A 25,832-nucleotide genomic window follows, 5' to 3' on the forward strand; every position below is an offset into this window, starting at 1 on the left:
ATTTCGATAATTCTTTTCGATTTCATCCATTAAGATCATCCATAAACGATCCAGAATCACGGTTAATACGTAAATAAAGCAAGATGTGCTTATTAAATTTCAAGATCGCAATGAAAGATATTTTGAGAGACTGGATATTTTTCTTCAATGATTTTATCGTTGTATCATTGTAGATCAGAGATATCCATTCGCTCGAATAAATTGTTATTTTTTTTTTTTTGGTGACGGAATAATTTTTAATTTCTCCAGACAAAATTGGTGGCATTCAGATAGGATATCCGACTCGGGATATCGATGGCCTGTAACAAATTGCGTTCATAAAATTTCGGGATCACGTACACACGGCACGTCCCTCGCATTAATCCCAAGGATAATTCGATTCACCGAGATCGAAACCGGAGTCGTAGACCTAATCCATCTTTATAACGAAGATTGTGCCTACCAATGGCAAATCGTTAAGAAATCCTTACCCCCCTGAAAGCTGAAAGGATTTCGAAGTTCGTCACGCAGTGGTTGTATTTTGGATGCTGGAAATAATTCATTGCATTTGGGGATGATCGAAGGAAGGGTCGAGGAAAAAGACCTTTTCCACCTTAATATCCTTTGGTAAAAGTTCCACAGGATGAACCCATTTATAATATCCTTGCTTTTACCAGTGAAAATTCTCATTTTCTCTTTTTTTACTATCTCGATTATTATTAAAATATCCATTTAACGATTAATTAAAAGAACTGTATAGATAATGAACAATGTCAGTGAGTTGTTCTCTTGAATTTTTTTAAAAAGGCTTTTTTTAAAAATGTACAAAATTTAAAGAGGCGGTAGTAGTGAGAAAATAGGTCAGTATCCATTTAACCATCAATTTAAAAAATTTATCGAATAATGAAGTAAAAATGTTAACGAATTTTCTTGAATCTTTTTTCTTTTTTTTTTTTAGAACTTTTGAAAGCTTGAAAAAATTTAAAAAAACGTACGAAAGAGAGAAAAATGACGGAAAGGACGTTCAGCATGAGAGAAAGCAAGTTGTAGAATCCCTCAAAATATTTCCTTAATTAATCATCAGAACAGGAACACGATTTCGTTCCATTCTAATATTAACTCGCATCCATAAGGAGAACTTTTTTCTTTTCTCTTTTTCGAAACAGTGCACGTTCAAGACCTAAGCTGTTTCGAGCTGTTCCATGCCCGGTAACGACCATACATTCCCTCCCCCCCTCCTCCTCCCACGTAGCTCCTCGTGGATCCTCGTACATTCCTGCAAGTAGACAGATATTTCACTTCGACTAACGTGGCAAGTGTCGCCGCTTGTTCTCCACGGTATGCTGGAGTGTTTGCAGAATTCGTACACGCACGAATATCCCCTACGAAACCGATGTAACATTGAAAAGTTTCGAATGCTCGGTCGAATCAAGTGCGGCCAAGTATTTGACTTACTCTCAACCGAATTCGTTCCGCCAAGAAGCACGCGATTGATGCTTCCTTTTTTCCTCTTTTTCTTTCATTTTATATATATATATATTTTTTCTCCCTTTAATTGTTTCACCTCGAACGTTGAAGGAGCGAATTTCAGAGGGAAAAATCGAGTTGTTGATCGCCGACTAGCAGCCTGTTTTCGATCGTTTCGAATCGTATCGGCGTCGAAGGTAGCGCGAAACTATTTTTACTCGACTACTATCGCGCGACGTTTAATTAACGGATTAAATGGCGAACGACGGCGATGAATTAAACACCGTGACCGGTATCGCTTTGCGCGTTCGCTTTCGAGCAGGTTTTCGAGCAGGGGAGATTAATTTTTCTAAAATGAACTGTAGGGATTGCTCGAAACGGCCGATAACAAAAGACAATGACCGATGGCGCGCTGTCAACGTTGAACGGATAAGGAGAAAAGGGAGGAACAATGGAATCCCGATTTTAATTCAATTCAATCATCGATACAGGTGTGCGTGTTTATCCACGGATCCGTGAGAGATTTCCGTACAGGGGAGGACGGAAAGCTCGAATAACGAACCGATACTTTGGTTATGAAAATATTGTACGATCAGTCGCCAAAAATTGGTTTGTATTATAAAGATTATTATTTGTATTATTTTAATGAAAATTCAGTGCACGATATAATGGATTGTTCAAATTTTCGTGAATATATAAATTCTTTTACAGTAGGACAATGAAAATCTGAATATTCATTTTATTTTATCCCGTCTTATTGCAAAATTATATTTTGTAAAAAAAAGGGGGATGAAGCATTGGAAGCATTTAAATTTCATTTTTATTTGCAACAATCTATTGATCATCGTGTATTCAAATGTAAAAATAAATTTATCGTCGCTTTTTAACTTAACTTTTATAACTCGATGTATCATTGATGATAAAATTAATTCGATTTATTTAATCCAACCATTCCTTGAGAGAAACATGAAACGACGATGTTATCTTTTTCCATGTTTTAAAAAAAACGCCGGGATTAAACTCGCCGGATAAAAGGAACGAGATTGGGGCCGAGGGAGGCGTGGTAATTTTTTCGAAAATATTCCGCGGCCAATCGGGCGGAAAGAAATTTGGGCGTTAAAACCGCGCGTCCCCTGTTCTCATTCGCGATTCAATAACAGAAAAGATTGAACGGAAGGTACACACGCGGTATCGGCGTGTACACATCGAATCCAATAAAAACCGATTTGGCCAATTTTTCACCGCGCATAAATGGAATTCCGCCGGCGTTGGACGAAGAGGAACGGTGGCCACGGCGGTACGCGCCACGCCGATATTCCGTCCATTTGTTCGCCGGCCAGGCTGACTAATTAATTGAACGATAAAATTCAATTTCGCCGATACTCGGGATTTCGTAATCGGGATGTAATTATATTACACGAAAGAAACAGGAATAACGATGAGTAGGACAAATGTTGAATGTAAACAGGGAAAGAGGTGTAAAGACTCGTAACAGAGGAAAGACTTTTCGTACAATTGATGGATAATTGAAAAAGTTCTCTTATTAATCGTATTAATAGAAAAAAAGTACTTTTAAACTAGTTTCCAGATTCCAAGGAAGAATGTTACATTCGAATCGTTGAAACCACGATTGTAAATAATTTTTTTAAACGAAATATACTTTTTTTATTCTATTATTAAGCAAATGAAAACGTACATAATAAGAATTTTTCGTACAAAATTTTATTTTATTAACATTTGAGATCAATCGATTTCAAACTAAAACAGGAAATTAATAAAAAATAATTATACTTCTTTCGGGATATAAAAGAAGCGATGTCACATTTCTTCTCTCAAGTTGAAGTTGAATGATCTTTGAGCGGATATGGGCAGGGAAAGGGAAGCGGCGTCGATGTAAGGAGACGGCGTCGATCGAAGGGGGTCAGTTTTTCGACAACTGTAGCGTGAAAACGGGCGAAGCCGCGGCGAATCGTCGCCAGTCACGCCCAGATACTATATTCGCTTTTGTATTCAATCCCTGCATTGCCCCTCGGCAATTTCGTTTACGTGGACCAATGGGTCACAATGGGGGTCTCACAAAGGGATGATCGGGTCCCCCACTAATAAACCGGGGGCTACAGGGGAAATCGGACTCGTGTGCCGGATTCTATCGCGAGGATGAGTGGGTCAACCGAGAAATGGCATACGAGAGCGGAGTCGCTGGCGACGCGACAAGAAACAAATCGCGTTTCTTCCCGATCCAACAGGAAGGGAAAAATAAAAATAATGGAATCGAGGATACTTTCCCGTGCTTGCTTGGGATTCCGCGCGAATTCTCCCGTTACGAGAAGTATCCACGCGCCGTTTTTGTCCATTACGAAATAGTAGAATATTTCTGAATTCTATCGGATGAATCGAATCTGAGCACGAGAGAGATTGTTTAAAAAAAATTTATCGCAACTGTGCTAACATTTATGCAAATGTTATTGCAAGGAAATTGGCGTAGTCCGTCTTTTCTTTGCGCGGATTTACATGGAAAGTGAAGTCAGAGCCCGGTATCCCTGTTGGCAACGGTTTGAATACCAAGACTTATGTAATGGAGAGGTGGTTGGAGGGTGGATTAGGGTCTCTAGGGCGGATCTCTTACATAGTCACCTCCTCCGTACCGGGGAGACCTAGTAGTAATTGGCATCGTTTCCCGAAGAGTATTCTTTGTAATGGAAACTAGGTTTAATACTCGCATACTTTCGAAGAGCGTTGAACTTCTTGCTTAATTTTCGAAATTTTAAATTTGCCCGGCGCATTTTTTAAGATTGCGTTGCGACGCAAATGGAAACGAATGAAGCTCATTTCGCGCGTAAGCGTTACTTTTTTTTACACCGCGGAAAAATGTATAATGTGCAAACAAATGTTCGGGCGATTTTAAGCGTGAGTTCCAAGATGAAAGCGTTGGATCCATAAATTGTAATATAAGGAAAGGAAAATAATAACAGGTTGCAATTTTTGGTATTTAATTTTCTTAACATTTCTCAACTCCGTTTGCACGAATAATATTTCCACCGATAATATTTTCCTTCCAACTTACACGCAAATATCGTAGGAGCTATCGCATCAAATTAAGTGTTAAGTCAAATTAATTCCAGAATTTCTGTCTTTGCGTTCAGCTTCCTTTCGCAATTTTTCCTCTCGGCAAAATTAAATTACGTATACGTAATTATTTTCGTAATGTGTTAATTTTAACCCTTTTCAGTTAGCCCAATATTATTTCAACGAATCTTACAAAATATCGATGATGATGATGATAAAGTAATCTCACAGTATAAAATACTTTAGTTTCATCGTATTGAAGAATTATTTATCGATTCAAAAAACAGCGTACGTCTTTAAGTGAACGTTCGTTGTGCAACGCGTTTATTCGTGGGTAAAGGCAATATGGTTCCTGGCGGGGCAATACAAGGGGCAAGTAGCAAGGGTAAGTAGTATAACGTGTTCGTGTAACACTTGAATAACGACGGTTCACCGGTGAAGTTCGCGTGGTGCTCACCCTATATATATATATATAGTTTTGCCCTCTGCGATTCGTAGCACCGTTTAAGCCATTCCAGTAGTTTTAACACGATGGAAAGACCGAGCTGATTGGTCCTAGGCGGTTCCCCAAGAACCGTCCCGCATTTCTCATTCGAGCCACCCTTGAAACACTTTCGGGGTTCCTCGCCTACTATGAATTTACAATGAGAACACTCCTCTTTGTCGTTAGAAAACTTCGTTTTTAACAGTGGCTCCCGGGGAAAGTTTCGCCATTACAGCCAAGACGTTTTTCATAATGTGGAACAAACAGTTGCGTTACCCGAGCTTTAAAGCTCGGTACAGAACTTTAACACTGCTTTCTTCTCAAGTGCACTGTTATTTAGTCCATTGCCGCCCCCATTGAAATGTACCTCACTTGTGTTTTAATATATATTTATAACTTTGGGGGATTTATCGTTAAACGAATTTTAATTTAGAGATTTTTTCTTTCTTCGAATAAGATCGGTGGCAAAACTTGGATCTTGAATATATAATTTTGAAAATTTATGGCAATATTATAAATCGTGATCTATGAAATGTGAGCTTGATTTTTCTTTTTCTTTTTTTCTTTTTTTTTTTAGAGAGAAAGAAGAATGCGAAGATATTGTAATTTTAACCTACTTCGTATTTTCGATCTACTCCATGACCTGGATCATAGTCAAGTACCATTCGCATAAGTACATCCACATAAAATTCCCTAGCTAAAATTTTCTATCTTTTTTTCTTTCATTTCCTTTTTTTCGAAAAAGCTTTCTTTCATCCATTGTTTCTTTTTTTAACCTTCCATTTTAAAATATATCCGAAGCATTCTTTTATCTTTTCGTTTCAAAAGTTAAATACATTTCAAAGACATGTATCTTCGAATACATTAAGCAGGGAAATTTCAACTCAAGAGAAGAGTGGATATGGTCAAGTATAATTTCATCATATCACGCGTATCACAATCGCGTATGATCCGAAACGAGGCCATTGCGAACGAAGAGAGAAAAAATTATTCCCCTGCATCTGTGAATATATTAAATCGTTCCTACGTTTTTTACCACGCGCTAAAATTCGTTCTATTACTTTTCCTTTCTTTTTTCCTTTCCACCGCCTTTCCCTCCCCACGATGCGCCCAGCCAGGCACCCGGCCAGGGGTTCTATTTGGGGTTACTTTTCAACCTTCCATAGAGCAAGCAGCACCCCGTGGCAGGCACCCCTCTCTTCGCCCATTAGATGTTTTTACAATGAATCCCTATTTACCGGGCTGTCAATGCGATATTTATGTTACCCGATATTGCGTCTCCGAGCGAGTAATTGAAATTTTCCTAGCTTTCGATTCCTCTCGCTGAGTCAGCCTCGATCGCAACGATCTGGCCCTTTCCACGCACACGTGGAATCGTTTCTCGACAAGTGTATCGGCGACACGGAACGATCCATGCACGATCCCGATCGTGCAGCCCCGATTTTCAACCGATAAGATTTCTCCTCTGGCGAAATTCATCCGTGCACGATAACCATTCTCCCCGGGGAGTAAGCAGAGATTCAGAGATTCTTTTTATCCGGAATATCGATACGGAAAGCTCCGTTATTTCTTGGATTGTTTATCCGCTTTCCTTCCTTCATTTAATTAATAGGAATTAATTTTATGATTCCTTTTTAAATTTCTTCCTGTAGGTAGATACAAAATATTCCCAGGTGGGGATGATCTTATAAATTTATGAAAATATTAGGAAGAATTAGAAGGGAATAAGAAAGAGTTCATTCAAATGATTAATATCGGTGTTGCTATTAATTTAACCGGTTAAGGAGTCGATAAGCATTATAATTTAAAATTAGCGAATACACGTAAATTATTACGCGATATCATAAAATACTCGGCTACTTGTTTGCGGTTTTTCCCGCAAGCGAAAATGCGCGCACGGCTCATTTGCAATTGCAATATTTATGAATTTTCGCGTGGAAAAATTTTAAACGATTATATTACACGCAAGTCTTTCGTTAATTAACACGGTGAATCGCTTCGTTTTGTCCCCTCCTTCCTTTTTCCCCCGTTCCCTTTTTTTCATTTCGCTGACGCAAGGATGCATTGTTTCATCGTAAACGGCGCTATTAATTAAGAGTGGAAACGATTCTTCTTTTTTTTATTCTTTCTTTTTTTTTCTTCCTTTCTTTCATTTCTTTTCTTTCTTGTTTTTTTTTTTCGACCGAGCTTTTTCCACCATGTGCAAGAGTTTTACGTCAGCGAATTACAGCACGAACCATGTCGTTTATGCAGCGAGCATGACCGAGTTCACAGTCCATCCCGAGGAGAACTTTAAAACTTGCAATAAGTCGTATTATTATGAATCGCGCGTTATCGATACGTATATCGAATGGAGAAATGGTGGGACGATCGTTTATTACTTGCAAATATTTTTTTCATATCGCACTCCTCGTATATCACAGATTTGACAGAATGACAAGTTGGCAACGCGCGTCAATTTTTCCACGATTTATTATTATTCAGAGATTCAGGTCGAGATGAATATTTAGGTGGATCCTGCATGTTGGAAATTATTTTTTACATTATCGAATCGAATATTTTAGATCTAGACTCTAGAAATTGTTTGAAAGCATTATATCGATATTTGAAATGTATACAAAGGGCTTCAGAAATAGACGGTCAAACTTTATTTCGTTTCGTCTCTCGAGGATGAACGATAGATTCGTAGAAACACCTTTTCAAAATTTAATATTTTTCTGTCTCGAAATTATCGTTATATGTGAACAATTCTTCGTAAACGAGTATTGTAATAAATTCTAAAATTGAACACAATTTACTTTGGGTAATAAATTAATTGACTATGAAAGCAAAGAGCGTACAACTATCGAAATTTGACCATTTCTAAAGCAGCCTGTATTACACTCCATACCATCATCATCCAACATGTAGTTCATATTCAAACGAAAATTAAACTGCACGAAGATACACTATCGACATTTTATAGGTATACATACATATATACATATATATATTCGTGAAAGAATCAAAGGACCCATCAGCTCCGTGTACGAAATGTCCGTTATATTTGCGATACGCCCCCAGCTATTTAATCAAGAATTCACGTTATGCTTGTGTTTCAGTATTCGGTAAAGCATATCGAACAAACACCTAGTTCGGATGGACGGTAGGGCTCGTATCGATTTTCTTTTTCCGTGCGAGACGGAGGACAGTCTATAACGGGAAAATATTTGATAAAAAATCGTTCAGCTTGATTAACATATCGAGTTGTTACAACTTGCTCGTTAACTTTCACCACCAGGCATATGACAACCAGGTTCGTGCGTATAATTACAGAACGATTGATTCTCGTGTGAAGATATTACTTTCTCTTATTTTTAATATTTTTCTGAGAAAGACGTGGTATATCGAAACTTGACAATTTCGTTGATGTTAGAGAATAATATTAAAAAAAAATTTCGTAATCGAAAATCGTAGAAGAGTTGTTTTCGACATGATTCTTTTAAAAAGAATCGTCACCTTCCTGAAATAATTAACGTGTTCTTTTTTCACAAGATTGCTGAAAACTTAATATTTTCGATTACACGAAATATAATCTTCCTTTTTCATTACGATATTTTTTTTGTCCTCTCCCCTCCCTCAAATGGTCACACGAATTTACGTTTCAACTCGTGATGTTCCATATGAACGTGGAAACGCATGCAATTTGCTTGCATCGGTGTTTGCGGCCGATGTATCGTAATACGAGAGCACATTGCAGCCGTGACACATTTCACAGATAATAACCAGAAATATTTTTAGCAGAAGAGTAACCATTTTTACATTAATCCTCGTTCAGAGGCTTGTAATACGTAGGGGGATGGGGTGGACGTAGATAACGAAAAATTACTGAATTTATTGACCCAGAATATGTGCATGACACCCGTTGCACTCGCGAAGTTGTAATCTTTTCGTTTGTAAGTAAACCATAATGCATGGAAGACAACATGCAACTTCTTTTTAAGGATTTTAATCGGTTTTACGAAACGGATTGTGCAAACTAGGAAGAAAAGTTTTAATATCTATGCGCGTCGGATGTTCAATTTTATTTTATGGAAAATTGTTTTATTCTGTAAAAAGAGAGCAGTAATTCAATATTAATTTTTGACATTGTATTTATAATTTTATTCGATTATTATTATTTCATTCATTCTATTCATTCCAATAGATATGCTTTTGTGATCAAAATAATTAACTGAACCAAAATGGTACACCAAATTATATGAAGTGAAGTTTTGAAATTATGAAATTCCATCTTAGGAATCATATTATCGCAAGACTCTGTTTATCAATCGACGAAAAGTATCCAACTTTTCAAAAATATTATCAAATTGGTAAAGAATTTTCCAAATTTTCATTCGAGCCGATTAATAAAATTAAAGACAAATCTTTTAAAGACGAGTTCTTTTTAAATCGAAGTCGAGGAATCATCCACGAAACGAACAATACAACTTGCCATTATTATTGAAATATAATATTCAAGATACGATGGAAGAAAGGAGGGAGCAGATTGTTCAAGATGTGGTGTAACGCAATCTTGGTGTAAATCGCAGGAGTGTGCCGCGAAATGCGAATAGCTGTTTGACCGTGCAGTTCACGTATGTAGAGCAAGTGGCAGAATTCCAAATCTCGCCACTTGGTGGGATAAACATTTCCGCCAGGACAACCGCTTTCGCGGGGTTATGGACGGCCTCTGTGAGGTCGCAAGCCTCGTATGACGTTTGCGTGAACCTCATTATCGTGGCAAGGATTAGCGAACGTTATTAGCCTACATTTGACGTAAACGGAGGCGGATCCTTTGATTCAGCTGGTTAATCGAGGAGGATTTGAAGAAACGAATAATAGATGTGTGAAGATTTTCGATCATTCTACATTTATTGGCGAAAAATTGATTTCAAATAAATAATTAAGATTAATCAAGATTATCGGCAAATAATTCTAAATAAAGGATAAATAATTCGATGTTGAATCGTGAAGATTTTACAATTGAACTGCTAGTATTGATCATCGAAAGGACCATTCAAAATTTACAAAGTTTTTCATCTCTCCTTTTTCTTGAATAAAGAAAATCATTAATCGCTAAGGTGAAGATTAAATTTTCATTTTCTGCGACCGGGTAACAAAAAACCTGAACAAATTTCATAATTTAAAATTTCGCCTTGTCTCGTATCGTTACGAAGTTATATTTCAAAAAAAAGAAAAAGAAGAACGAAAGAATTATACTCTACGAAACAGAATTCAAAAAAGAAAGATCTTTCCAATTATTCGAGGAAAATATATCTAACCACCCGTAACGTGAAAACCTTGCGATTAAAGAAAAGAGGAAATTCTTCCAGCCTCCACTCCTAATTCGATTAGACCAAGCAACAGAAATTGAAAGATCAACTGTATCACCGCTTACTGCACCCACTTCGAGTAAGCGAATAAACTTTTACACAATTTTTTTATCCCCTCCTCCGTTACATTCCGCCAACACTTTCGCCAACAACTTCTCCCTTCCTCCTTCCCTTCACTCTCCCCGATCAAGAAACTTCGTAATAAGGATATACGCAAATATTTTCAAGTTAGAAGTAGTTTCGAATAGCACGATCCTCGGTCGTCGAGTGTCGGACCTAAAGGACAGACACGGCCGTCGAAGGAAGCCTCTTCCAATGCTTCGCGGCACTAATCGCACGAAGTGGTTGTAATCGGCAAAACTTTTTGAACGATACCTCCTCCCTCCCCCCTTTTCGCGAGACGACAAACGTGGGAACATCCACCGTTCTCGCAACTAATGGAATTATACGACGATGGAGTGGCTCCGGCTCAGACTTAGGGGAAGGGGGAGGGGGCGGCCACGTTTGTCAAATCCTATTGACGAAAGTTTTTGATGGATTCCATGGAAATGTCGATTCCTTGTTGGGAACGGCTTGCATCTTGTAATGCATCGATTGCATCGTGTATCCGCAACGATGCGGATAAGCTTCGTGGAAAAACTTTTTTGATACTTTTGAAATTTATTTATGGATGGATCGGGATCCTTGGATCCGAACCTAAATGGAAGTTTGATTTCCGTTCTCAAAATAAAGATGCATCGCGCGTAAAGTTGATTTAATTTACGAAACGAAATAAAATATTCTTTTTTTAATTTTTAATTTTCCAAATTTGATTTTTATCGTTTTGTATCTCTTTTTTTTATTATTGTTATTTATGAATGAGATTTTATTATTATTAGATTTTAATTTATATTCCACGGACAGGAATTTTTATTAGAACTTGGGAGATAATTCTTTTTTTTTTTTTTTTTTTTTCCCCCAATAATATCTCGATAACCTGGAAATCCTTTTATGAAATTTGTATAAAAATCTGCGCACAGCGGAATGGAATAGAACACATAGAATATATCGCTTCTATATCCGAATAAATAAATATTAAAAATTCCACTATATTGGAATATTTCATAAAAATAATTGGGACAAAAATGTAATTTCGGCCGGCCCTTAGGAGAATCACGTACTAATAAATTGCATCCTATTAAATCCAGTTAACACAGAATTCGGAAAAATTTAATCAAAAATATAGTTTTAAAAAAAAAAAAATATCTACGCATCCTCGTGTATCATTTTACTCCCTCCGCCGAAAAATATTTTCCAATAAAATTCCATCCCTGGTCTCCTCGATCATAATTTAAGCCTGAAGCACAACTTCGGCCAGCACAACCCGTTGAAACGAAAGTTGGCCGAACAACCGTGTTTCAATATCCATCGCACGATGCTTAATTACGCGTCTCCTCGAAAATTCACACTTCCCTAACGAACATCGATCGCCACTTAAAGAAGGGTATTATCTCTCGACGAGGCGGTCTGCGACTCTCTCCCGTTATACAGCGTTAAAACAACGATAAGACAGACGTCCAAGTAAAAGAAATGGTGGTCCGTCCTAATGGAGAGGGGTCACGTCGAAGGAGAATGTGTCAGAAAGGTGCTCGATGGGCCTACCTTCTACCATAGGGTCGCAGTTTCACCGTACAGGGTGTCAAATATATTCAAACGCCTCTCGATTGCGAAAAAGCGTGCGACAATTCAATAAAAATAGCCGTTCAAGACGACTTAAGCAATCGAAGCTCCTATAGTCTTCCTACAGTTTATTAACGCAAAGACAAAAGTTAAGAAAGTACGAAAAAGTTTGGTTAAGACTTATTTATCGAGTTACAAGCAATTTAAGTTATAAGCAATCGACCGAAGATAGAACGTCTCTATCTTCATCGCGTAGTCGGTCTTATTCCCATCTCCTTCTCGTCCATGGCAAACTTCAATTGCTTATAAGATATTTCTATCTAGCTCACACCACCCCCGCGGATCTCGCTTCATCCGAGGCGAACTTCAATTTCTTATAAGACATCCCCATCTTCGTCCGCAACGTTATCTATCTCCATCTCGCCAACGAAAACTTCAATTGCTTGTAACTCAATAAATAAACAAGCCTCGATCGATATTTCTATATATATATAACTAACTTTTATATTTATCTCAACTTTCAGGATCGACTCTCGAAAAAGAAGTTTCCATTAAGTATATATTAACACCCTGTATATATACGCGGATGTAACCTCCCTCGACGTGTTCCTCGAACACGTTAGGGTCCTCGAACGAGGAAACGTTGATGAGAGGACCACGAATCACCGTGGCTGGGTCGAGGAAGAATAGAGGAAAGAGACGTAACACGAGGGAAGGAGAGAGGGAGCGAGCGGCTAGGCAACGACAGCGGCCGAGCGAGAGGAGTCATTGCCACCGGTACAGGCGAACGTGTTCATCTTCGTTGAGCTGGTTGCCGTAGTAATTACGCTTTCACGTCGTGCCACCCGAGCCTCTGTGCCACCTCAATGCTGCCTCGTGGCTGCAGCCAAATAACTACACCGAATCCTTATACTTATTCTCCGCCTGTGTTTTGCATTATAACGTGGAGAAGAGAACGTGAAGCCCGGTCGCCCAGTTTTCTCTCCTCCACCGGCATTACGACTGCTAAATGCTAAATGGGTGGGAAAAAAACTGGCTGGACCCTGCACGAGTTCGAGAAGAGGAAGGAAGGGGCGGGGGGAGAACCATTTTTAAGCTCGGCAGACGTAAAAATAGCTTTTAAAAGTTTCGAAGACGCACTCGACTCGTTACTTTCTACCTGGCGGACAAACCGCAAGCCTCTCGATGCTCGACTCCTCCTCGTGCTCGTCAGAGGAGGGGGAAGAAAAAGCCGGAAGGCTGGAAAAAAGGGGAAGAAGGGAGCGTGCCGCAAGAAATTCAACCGTCTTACCCGCTGTCTCTCTTCGAAGAAGATCCGCGGTGAAAACTCCGTAATTGTGTTTCTGTATGGCTGCCATCGTGTGGTATGAAACGTAACTGGTCGTTAAGGTGCTTCGTTTTTCGGTGTTTCCATGCCCGGCAACATGATCGATGGCCGAGGTGCTCCTGGGATCCACCGTGTATGCGAGTCCTAGCTGCCGTAATGAATTGATAGAGCGTTTGGTTACGATGCGTGTGTCCTGCGAGGGGGAGAGGAAGGTAAAATTTAATATGCGAAAAAAATTATATTCCATTATTTCGTTGAATAATGGTCGATGTAAGAATCTTACAAATTTAGATTTTTTCGAATTAAATGAAAGAAATTAAAAAATTAAAGAAAAAGGGAGAGAGAGAGAGAGAATTACTAAGGTTTAAAAATTATATATTGAAGACGTTTATCAACTCTCAAACTTTATCTTACATAATTAAATATATTTTAAACTTGGCGTATATCTCGATATCTGGTATAGAAAGAACGCTGATTAAGTTATAATGGAAGTCTTGTTATAATGGAAGATCTCGTATTTTATACGCGAATATTTCTCGCCTCGATAATACCGGATTCCAGTGTTATTATATTCAAAACTTGGCACGCGTGATCCCAACCGGTTGATGCACCGATACCTATTTGTGGTTTATGAAAATCTTTAAAGTCTCATAAATCACGAGTTATGGAACAAACGTAAATTACGATTATTGCTTTGGTTTTACGATACTTGACAACGCTTTCTCATAATCTTACTGTCACACGGCAAAAGCGAAAGCAGAAGAATTTATATAAGTAGAAAAGAATTTACGATCATCGACACGTGCGTAAAGTTTTCAAGGATTCAAGGTCCAAGGAACGTAACGAGGGACGAGAGAAGAAAGGAAGGAAGGAACAGAGGAGCAATTTGGTTCGGTACAGTATAGGCCATTGTGTCAAACGTCGTAAACAGATAAATTCCATGGAATTATTTTACTGGCAATACGTCATTCGCAATTTATTCGTTAATACACGAGCCGTTGAACGAGCTCATTGCCGTTGAAATGGGATTTCCGAGTTTCCTCGAGGACTTCAAAATATTGTACCTCGTCTAAATTGCTTTTCCTCGGCAATAGGATGATTTAATGCTTGACACTGAACGGTCGTTAGCAAAATAATTTCCTTTCTAATAGAGCTGTATACATCACATCGTTTTCAGACCCCGACCGAGATATGACAAATTTTCGTGATACACGCGTGCAGATAATAAAATAGATATCTTCGCGTGGTATTCACTGATATGAATAATTAATCGGCGTTTTATTATTATTCTTATTTTAATTAGTTGCAAATATCGGCTCCCATGTACCAAACATACATGATTAATTAGCCGAAATCATAATTATATCATACTATTATGACACACTGAATTTAATTTGTTATGGTCTGATTAAAAATTTAATACAACGTGTTCATTCCGAATGATGACCTCCCTGTCTCCGTATATTACGAATTTCCGGTGCATTAGTGGGTGACACATCAAATGGAATTCACAATTGTGGCGTAATTTCAATTTTTAATTTATAGGTCCCGTATAATAAATTGCGACCAATTATTATCGTCATATTACACGGCGAATTGAACGTTAATTACTTCTCCCTCTTCCCTCCCCCCTCTCTACCCCTCACCTCCTCCTCCTCGTCCCCCTCGTCCCCCTCTCCCCCTTCTCCCTGTCTACCACCTATATATACCGGGTAATTGTAATTTGGTTTAACGACAAATTTTCGATATGGCGAAGCGTACACCCTATATTATATTGACTTTCATATCGTAAATTGTTTCGAAGGCTTTGGGAAAGCGTAAGTAGCCCCACCGAGTCAGAGAGGAATTTAATCCTTGGCTACTAAGGATTAAGGGTTCAAGAGCGAATGAACTTTCATTAAAAAATCTAATTTTCGAGAGGGACTACGTTTAACCTAGGGGATAGAATTAAATTTTATGTGCTTCCTTTTCCGCTCACGGAAGCATGAAACTTGGTTCGTTCAAGAGACGCCTGAAGCAAACGACAAATGCTATTTTGCCGGAGAACGTACGAATATTCTGCTAAACAACAGCTAACAATGTTCTCTTTCTTTCTTTTCTTTTCTTTTCTTTTTTTTTTTTTTTTAAATTTCACTCAATATTAATACACTTTCGACGGAAGAATTTAAAAAAAAAAAAATTTGAAACTTTTAAGAAAAACGTCCCATAAAATTTATACCTAGCTTTTAAAAATAATTAAAATAATAATCACAGACGAAAGTGATGTAATAATAATAAACGTCATCCGAATAGATGCATTCATTATACAAAGTTAAATAAATACTTCCACGAAGATTCTCGATGAATCTTGATATTAAAAATAACACAGTAAAGATAACAATAGCTCGAAAGCGACAATTTGTCTCCGAAATAAAATAATTTAACCATCTCTCATCTCGATGAATATGTATATAAATAGTATAAAAATAACGATAGTTTTCTACTCGAAACGATAATATTACTTCTCGACGAAACAAATTATAAGAAGAAAGGAAAGCAGCGGATATATATTTAACCGGACCAACGATGCGTTCACGTTTACGCAGAAAATCGCGTTACCTCGCAAGAACGCGTGCAATCGTGAGCGCGCGATTCAGATTTATTCTTACAACAACTATCTCGTCTCGGAATAAACGGATCTGCATACATATTCAGCCAGTTAATTGCCTGGCTCGTGTGATGCGGGTATCACGGTGAAGATTAGCGAAACCTCACGGAGCATGAGAACTAAACCAACCCGATGCGCGCATTAAGTTTATGCGTTTGCCGTGTGCTACATTTGAAATGAGGGGGGAGAGAAGGGGGAGGGAGGGCAGAAGGATCACCGAAAACGACGGTTACGGTTAAGGGTTCCCTGTTAAATTGCTGGCTACACATTTTCTGTGATGCGAATCTAATACACGGGCCGACAAAAGAACTTGTTACGTTTCGCGATATTCAAATTTGAACGAGACACGGATTAAGGTGGAATTGCGCTTCGCGGGGAGGATAAAAGCTCATTTGCGCTGTGGAAATAGCAAGTTCCACGGCGAAGTGGCTCCCAGGGATGTAATTATATTCGTCCTCGGTTGTATTAAAAGAATATATCCTGTTGAAAAGCGTAAAGTTAGCCGTGCACGAAATAATTGAGCTCATTGCCGGTTGACAATGAATATCTCATTGAATTACTCGACGCCCATTTTCGGATCGAGGATATCAAACGTTTCGTTCCATTTTTTCCTTTCCTTTTATTAAAAAAAAAAAGAAAGAAAGAAAAAGAAAAGAAAAGAAAAGAAAATTGGTAGAAAATAATTATATCTTAATCTTGCATCGAATATAATATTTTAAGTAAATATTGGAGGAATTTTTTTTTTAAGAGAGAAATTCTTTTAAGAAATATCGAATTTTCTTTTTTTTTCAACGAAGAATTGTCTGCAATACATATCGAAATTTCTTTAAGAAAGAAATACGGAAACATCGTTATCGTTTTGCAGTTCCATGCGTTGTTTTCTAAACATACATAAGCGTATTGGGAATGTTGTTGAAGCTTGAATGCCCATTGCATCCATTGTATTTACGGAGAGGCAGATTTTATTTAACTTCGAAAGGAATTCGCGAAACATTTTTATCGAATTTGTACGTTCTGATTCATCGTTGAAATTTAATATTCCGACGGGATGGTGAAAATACCATCGTTTTTTTTCGTGCTCCATCCTTAAATCTACGTGTTGTCGAAACATTTTTACAGGATAACTCCCCCCCTCCCCCCTTTTTTATTCCTCTCGTGTAACTTTTCGCTTCCGACCCAACGAGAACACTGTTTTTATCTTTGATCACAACGATGCTCGGTGAAACGAGAAGTTATTTCATATTACGCGTCGACGAGAGACTTAAAGAGACGTGTAAACATTTGATTTGAATATTATAAATGTCGCTGAGTGAATATATATTTCGCTGGTTGCAATGTTTAAAAAAAAAGAAAAAAAAGGAAGAGGAAAAGAAATAAGTAAAAAAAAAAAAAAAAAGGTACGAATGTTAAGGTAATGTATAACGAATTAAGCGAACTTTATTTCCACCGTCGAATTTAATCGTATCGCGATTTAACACGGACTTAAAACGGGCAGCGGCACAAATTGAAACACAGTTTTGTCAAACGTTAATTACTTTTCAAACGCGGCCATGCACCACTCGTACGGGCACTGTTTCGAGATAAAAAGTGTCTTCGTGATTCGCGAAATTTCGCGTTATTTTTAATCGGCGCGCCGTGATTCCCTGCCCCTTCACCTATTTCATTACCGAATTTTAAACGGGACGACGAAACGATTTCGAGGTGGAGGAGACTCGATACTCGAGTCCTACGAACATCCTGTGCAAGCCATCGATCCCGAAACACAAAGAAGTCAAAACACTCGCCGGGTTCCAGCACTTGCCCCCCCTTTCCAAATCCATCCTTCGCGAGCTATGATAAAAAGATCCATCCTACTCCACCATTTCCTTTTCTCTCGCCCACCGCCTACCACCTCTTCACCACCATTCTTTTTCAGATCTTAGAAGAATGGAAGGACTGGAAAGTGGCGGGCATGTGGCACGGGGATTGGCCGCTCGTCGCGGAAAAGCGGACCCCGAGTCGAGTCGAATCGCGTGTACATGCGCGGCGGGTTGTAGCAGCGCCGAAATATTTCTAAAAGAGCGGCGACTGACGGGACCGAGATCCGGAAAGTCCTTGGAAAAGAGTGGAGCTAAGACGCAGTGTCGAGAAAAAGTGAGAACGCGGGACGGGAAAGAAAGACGCAGCGTGGGAGGAAGGGAAAAAGGAAGGAGAGAGAGAGAGAGGCCGAGTGCAAGAGCGAGAGAACGCGAGAAAGATGAAGAAAGAAGTATTGAGGAAGAGGTATATACCGAAGAAACGGGTGGTCGTTCGGTCGTACGTGAAGGGTCGGCGTTAGGCAGTTGGAACGTGGAATAGTGAGGAAAAGGATGGATGGAGGGAGAGAGAAAAAGAAATGAAGCGTGGTAGGGTGAGAGTAAGGGCAAAAGGACGACGAGGGGGTATGAGAGTGAAAGAGGTGCGAGGGAGGTAGAGAGAAAGAGAGAGAGAGAGAGAGAGAGAGAGAAAGCTGGACAAGGGGTTGGTGTGCCTAGGGTCGCGCGAGAAGAGTGGCGAGGAGTGGGGAGATTCCCTAGCAGAAACCAGTCGGGTCCCGGCCTCAGGTCGCGACGGGTGTTTAGTTTACAGGCGAGCGCCGTACCGTACGGTCGACTCGCGCGCCGTTTCGTATTGTATTTCGTACGTTAGTTGTCGGACGGTGGCTCGAAAATTTTCGACTCGATTTTCGCACAGTTTGACACGGAGGGCAACGTGTTCGCTATCAGCGTGTTAATTACGAAGAGAAGAGGAGTGATATTTTGTTAGTGAACGAAATTTTCGAAGCATGCGAACATACCGTTGGAACTACAGTGAAGTTAATCGCGTGTGACGAAATGGTACAACGTGAGTCATAAGTGTAGCTGACTCCAACCGATAAACTAACATAACCGTGACAGCGTACACAAAACTATCGTGTCTGGACGTACTTTCGAGACGGTTACGCGAATACACAGATGATAAACAAACAAAAAACGAAGGCTTTCTTGGAACAGTGAAAGAAATATTTTCCCTGCGAGCAATTTAGTGTAAACATTAAAACTGAACTGTTCGTCGTGCTCTTACCGTTATTGTGCGCAGTTTGTCGTTGATCGCGTTACATTCGGTCGGGTTTCAAACGGTGAAATTCGGACCATACTGAAACGGTTTTTCGTTCGTGATTTAGTGAGTGAGAGTGACAGAAGTGTGTAAACAAGGCGAAAAGTGAAAAAGAAGAGAAGAAGGCTTTTTTTATCCTTTTTTTTACCGGTCAAGATACCTTGCTAAGATTCTTCCTGCCACTTGTATTTCTCTCGAGGAGCTCGACTATTAAAACTGGCAGCAACTTCAGAGTACTTCGTTCACCGAGTGGTAAGTTTTATCCATTTCTTTCTCGATTCTTTCTATCTTCCTTTCTTCGCTTCCATCTTTGCTTCGTTTTTTGCGTCAACTGGGCACACTTGTGCCTAACTTTACTCAGTCCCGCGGCCGATAAGATCGCTACACTGTAGAAATAGTTCGAGAAATCTTTGGAGAAAAATCTCTTTGACAACATCGATGTCGATCGGTCGTCCACTTACGTTTCGAATGCAATGCTTTATACTGTTTGCTTCGGAATAGAAAACCCTTTAGAGATAGTCAATCGTATCTTCTCGCGTTCCCTTTTATCTATGCTCTTTGCTTGATCGTCTGAAGCTTTGACCATAGATGCTATCACGTATCGAGTGAGCGACATTTACGCGCCAAAAAAAGTCGTAAAAGAGGAAAAGATGGCTGCCCTATGTAGATTATCGACAAAGTCGCTTTATCGTGATATGTACGTAAAAGATTGGAATCAATCGAGTGATGATTTATGATCAAATCACGTTTAAAGTTACGGTTACATAGAAAATAAGTTAGTATTATATTTCTTTTTACATAATAAATATCTTTTTCGAGATATTTATTAGTAAAAAGACAAGCGTAAAAATTTGATAAAATATAATTATTCTAATATTTTTTTCGTTCGTTTTTCGTCATCGATTATGATAAAAATAACGAAAGTACGAATATTAAATTCGATTGTAGAGTCACGAAATCAAAAAAGATCGATCTCATTCGCTCTCGTCAACTTGTCAGTCTGTTTTATCGGCTTACACGTTCAATATTTATGTCCGTCAACATTCTTCTGCGTCTCCTCCGTGTATTCCTTTTCGCGAGCATACGTTGTTTTCGTCTTTTTAAAAGATCAATATTGTATAATTAGAAAATATGTTACGAAAATCAATTCGATCGTGGTTGGTAAATTGAAATGAAGAGAGGAAAAAAAAAGGAGACAGAAGATGAAATTTACATTAACTCAATTTTCACTACATTCAAATTTCACTACAATGCATATTATTTTATTTTTCATATTTTTACTTTAACAAAATAATTGAAAACACATTTATGTATATGTTAACCTTCTATAATTTCTTGCTATTTTGAAATCACGTATTTATATATTTAATTTTTAATCTATAATTTCTCATTGCAAAATTTATTATATTAAAAATAAAATTTTTTTTAAAAATAAAACTTATAGAAGGTTAAATATTAAAAATTCATTAATTATAATAACATTCAATTTGCTGTAGTTTTTTTTTTATCTGCAGATAAATGATTTGTATTAATTTAACTCTCAAATAAATTATGGCGTTTCGCATTTAATTTTGGAAAAATTTCGCGTACCGGGTTTTCGTTTCAATTTCGAAAAGATTTCTCGAAATTCTAAGAGTTTGATCGTTCTCCCAAAATTTAGCATTCACGAATTCGAACGCTTAACTTACGTGTATATACAGTTTTCGATTGCGTACGCAATATAGAACCTAGTTCGACGTTCCGGCAATATTCTCCCGTTTTTTGCAATTCGAATTTCCACAATCAAGCTCTTCTAAGCAACAACTGCGCCCGCGAATGTTTATCTTGATACCGTGAAAAATAGTCCGTTTCGCTTTGTGTGAACCGCGTGACCAGAACGAAATTTCGTAACAGTCGAGAAAACTTTTAAAAACTGTGATTCCGAATTCCGGGAAACTCGATTCATCTCGTTCGCCGAATACGAATATTTCGAATAACGTGTAGATAAATTTGCAAACTTTTAAATTTTCATTGTTCGCTTCGCGAATTCTTGGAAACTGATGCAACTTTGGCGATAATTCATTAGATTCGGAGGTATGGAAATAACACGATTAATTTTACAATCTTATCGATCTTGCTTAAATATACAACGATCCTATTTTAATTTACAACTGTAGGACTTTGATTAACCGAATCACGATTATCAATGATCTCAATGATTAACAAGAGTTCCTTTCGTAAAATAACAAACAGAGTTGTAAGACACGAACGATCGCGTGACAGAGCATTCGCAAGTGCAAAATTAATAAAATGAAATATGCGAATAGATTTGTTTGACTGTAATTATATCTTTAAAGTATCTATCGTCGGAACTGTAAGAAATTCATTTTTATTTTTATAAAATAAATTACATATAAAAAGAATTAATTATTTCGTTTCTGGAAAACATGATGTATCAATCATATAATTTCTGTTGTCAAAATTATGATTAGCACTTTTCCAAAACCAAATGATTTATTTAAATCGGATCGGTCGAAAATATATTGGCATATTTTTATAAAAGTTGGAAAGAAAATTAGGAAATATAAAATGCAACATTTTTACGAGTTTGATTAGTTTCTATTGTTAAAAGTTTCTATTAAATCGGTTAATCAAATTTCCTCTATATTTCATAAACGGCGATACTCGGCAATTTTATAATACAATCTGTACGGCGCTCCCTACAACTAAAACTTTTACTCAAACTTCGTAATGAACCTTCGTCGTACGAAATTTACACACCTCTCGATATTCGTCGACGACGAAGACGTAAGCACGAATGACCCAATTTCCACGGTTACCGGTCAAACGGTTTCTTATAAAACGCCCCAAGTATAATGGCCATATCCAGCAAGACCGAGAATTTAAGAGCATTGTCGTGTAGCGGATCCGTAGTCGAAAATAAGAAAAGTTTGAATGAAACTCTTTTCACGGGGTCCATCGGTCGGTGAAAAGTCCTTCTACTCGTCGCGATATCACGGATGTCTGTAAATCTCGAGCGAAGATATCATCCTCCTCGACCTCTATTTATACGAAGCTGGTTGTGGATTCGCGATAAAGAAAAAAAAAAAAAAAAATATTACGCGGAGGAAATGATGAGAAATAAAAGGCGCACCGGTTCGTTTTTTTTTACGCTATAATCTATCTTGACGTGTTACGCGATGATACGCGTGTGTGGCATTTACGTGTGCATAAAAGGGAGAGAGATGTATCGCTTTTATGAAAGGGGACGAGATTTTTCGTTCGCCATCTTGCCGAATGAAAAATATATATAGAGGAACGTGATGCGCGATGTTTTAACGTGTTTGAAAAATATTAATTTCAAGTTCGGGAAATTATACACCCCAACGATATATGGAAATGACGTCCAGTGGAGAGTTCGTTTTTTTTTTTTTTTTTTTGATATCTCTTTTTCTTCGTATCAACGTTCTATTAATTCAGAACGATTCAAAAGAGAGAGATATTTTTTTTTTATCATTTCTTTTTTTTTTCTTTTTTTTTTTTTAATGTTTGTTCACACTGCGTTGCATGGGTAACGCCGAGGGTCTCGTCGTTCATATCAAATTTTTTTTTTTTTTTTTTTTTTTCTCCCTCCGCGCAATCTGTTTCCACTCCGTACCTTTATCCAGCTTTTTCGTGACCGGCGGCGTTTCGCATCGAAAATGCTTTGAATGCAAAAGAGAAATCGGTGTTGGCAAAAATTACGGAAAATCAGATGGATACCGTGATTTTAAAGCGTAAAAAGATCTTGCTTGCTTGGCAGGAAGATCGTTCATTTTGGTTTTAATAAATGAAAAAGGGAGAGGAAGGGGAAATTTGCGTTGCTTTTACGAACGAGATTACGAAAAATGTCGATTTATCAGCGGGGGAATCACTTTTGTACGAATTATCGATCGAAATGGTCGTTTGCTCGAAAATCAATTAATAATTAATATTAGAAATTAACGAAACTATTTCAAAACGATAACTAATTAACGCATCGACGATTAATTAATTGTTGTTTACGCAATAGTGTTTCCTCGTTAAATTAATTGCACGATTGGCCAGCACGGGATTCGCATGCACGTTAAAAATCTATTCTAAAACGATATCTTGGCCAACGATTTATTTAATAGAAGTCGATAATGATCTTCGCCCGATATATCTTCGTAATATTTTATTTATTCGAGAAACCCAAAAGCGCAAACTTCCTCGGAAGAGCACAAATGTCCTGTTTTGCAACATCCCCCGCCCCGTTACATCACCGGTCTAAAACCTTGTAAAAGAGATTCGCAGAGGAAAAAGAAGGATCGGCCCCGACACACGGCTTTGTCGTCCTCCCCCTTCCTCCTCCTCCTCCTCCTCCTCCTCCTCGTCCGTTCTCTCCTGTTTCGATACATATATCCCGGTCGCGTGTAGCAACGCGTTAGCAACGACATCAGCAACAGCGGCGGCGGCAGTTTTGGAAAGTTTGGGATCCCAGAGAATTTCCATAAGTTGAAAGATGGCTTCTTCGCCAAAGTGAGAAAAGATTGTCGCGCGAAAGCGGCGGGGAGAGATGGCGCAGCCGGATACCGCCACCAAGGCTATACATTATTCGCTTGTCCTGCGCCAACATCTTTACCGGCTATCTCCTTTAAGTCCTTCTTCCCCGAGCTCTTCGTTTGTCCCGGCCAACAACGTTTCCACCCCCTTTCCTACCTTTTCCTTTTTCATTTTGCCGAGGGGGCGGCCGCATCTGCATAGAAATCACGCGAAGAGAAGGCGATTCTGCGTTGTTTGTTGCATGCCTTTCCACGAATTGACTAATGCGATTCCCTTCCTTTTATCCACGAGTTTTTGCACCCGCGTAATTCGCAAGTTAAGAAGGAAAGGAATTTTTAATCCGAAATTTTACGGAATCGGTATACGTTCGAGATAAAAATGAATTGAAAAGTAGAGGAGAAGGAATCTTTGATCGGTGTAAATTAAAAATCGAAGAATTTTAAGAAATTTCAAAGTGAAAGTGTATAGCTTAACATCCGAATTTTCATTTTCTCGTGCGATTATCACGCGTATTCAAAGACGAAACTCGATAATGACGTTAAACACGTAGCCGGTGTGGGCTTCGAAGAAGTTGAATCGTTAGGTGGCTGTTTAAATCGCGGGTAACAGATAAGGCGACGTTAAAGGTCGATATCGGGTGTGCAGGAACGTTCTCTCTCCTCTCTCTCTCTCTTTCTCTCTCTCTCGTAAGAACCGCTCACGCGAATTCTCGTTTTGCGAGCGCACGCGATACGATCTCGTATATTTCTCGCGTAGATTTCGCGCCTCGTATCGATCTGACTTTATTTTATACGGCTAATAAATTAAGAGTCCTGGTGTTAATGCACGGAACGAGCGTTGTTGCGTTTCTTTTCCCCTGAATTACGAGTTTCCCGGCATCGATAACATTTATTTAAATATTAATCCTTCGATGTCACTATTTCTACTCCGTGGAATATTCATTTTTGTTATTTCTATTGAAAAATTGTTGCGTAGATATCCAACTTGTAATTCGAACATCTAATCGAACGATTAATGTTTCCTTTCCTTCGCAAAAAAATGAGAATTTGATAAATATTCGTACGCATAAATTTTGTAGGATTATTTTATAACGAAATTTGTTATTCTTTTAGCAATTTTGCAGAATTTTTATTCTATATTTCCGCAACAATTTTATTTATAAAGTACACTACATCCCTTAAGGATTCGAAAAAGTTTCGAGGAAAAGAGTTTCGTATATGGAAATTTAGATATCCGCTCTTTTTTTCTCTCTCTATCTCTTGATCTACAACTTCCTTTTTAAATATTAAATCTTTTCAAATAATGCTTCCGTCACTCGGCAGAGAGTCAAGTGCATGGAGCCCCCAGTTTATTGCGTTTCAATGCGGTAGGTCTCACGAGTGTGTGACAAAATGCAGAACTACGCTCTTACGCCCGCTCTTTCTCGAGGGTGGAATAAATTTAAGGATTAATAAGATTCCGGAATAGCGTGTACCTTGCCTCTTTCGCATTCACCCAGTTTAATTTTAGAACCGACCTTAACCCCTTTAAACAATGATGATATTCTCGATTTAACTATTTCACTTCCAAAATATCCTGGAAATTGTACGTACGTGTGTAAATGCTTATGTGTATGATTAATAGAGAACACGTTGAATATCAAAGTTATTCCGCACACGAATTTACAAATTTCTCTTTAAATAAGGAGCGCGATAAGCATTTATTCCTTTCGTTTTATTTTTAACTTTATTTTCAACATTCGTAATAAAATTTTCGATTAGTAACCTTTTTCAAAATTACGCAATATATCTAATTGGATATTTCCAAGAAAATCATTTCAAGAAATACATTTGACAGTAAAATTTATTTTCGATTACTCGTCAATGGACACCATTCTCATCAAAATTTTCTCATCCAACGAATTATATCTACAATTTCGAAACGCCATAAAAATCCAAAGCGATAGGATAAAAGAAACGAATATATAAATAAATTAAAAAGATATTTAGAATCATAGGTAGAAGACAGAGAGAGAGAGAGAGAGAGAGAGGTGTCCTGCCGTGAGCGGAACATATGTTAATTCAATAGCGTGAGCTCTTCCCTTTATCGGGCTGCACGAACGTCTTCCCTTTCCCTTCGAAGACCGAGCAAATCACGCGTTTTATCCGTGTTTCCGTTCGTAACGTCGCTGCTACGCGTTTACAGCGTGTGCCT

General features: G+C 38.3%; 1 protein-coding gene across 2 annotated transcripts in view; it reads left to right on the plus strand.

The window, feature by feature from the left end:
• The first annotated feature begins 18,542 nt into the window (after positions 1 to 18,542).
• The window catches only part of LOC410362 (MOXD1 homolog 2), a 190,100-nt gene continuing 182,810 nt past the window's right edge, over positions 18,543 to 25,832 (plus strand). For both annotated transcript variants that reach the window (XM_016915532.2, XM_016915531.2), the window contains exon 1: positions 18,543 to 19,349. The gene's annotated coding sequence lies outside the window, so the exon portion shown is untranslated. The remainder of the gene's footprint in view (positions 19,350 to 25,832) is intronic.

Source organism: Apis mellifera, linkage group LG12 (assembly GCF_003254395.2).
Source record: "Apis mellifera strain DH4 linkage group LG12, Amel_HAv3.1, whole genome shotgun sequence".
Classification (NCBI taxonomy): Eukaryota; Metazoa; Arthropoda; class Insecta; order Hymenoptera; family Apidae; genus Apis; species Apis mellifera.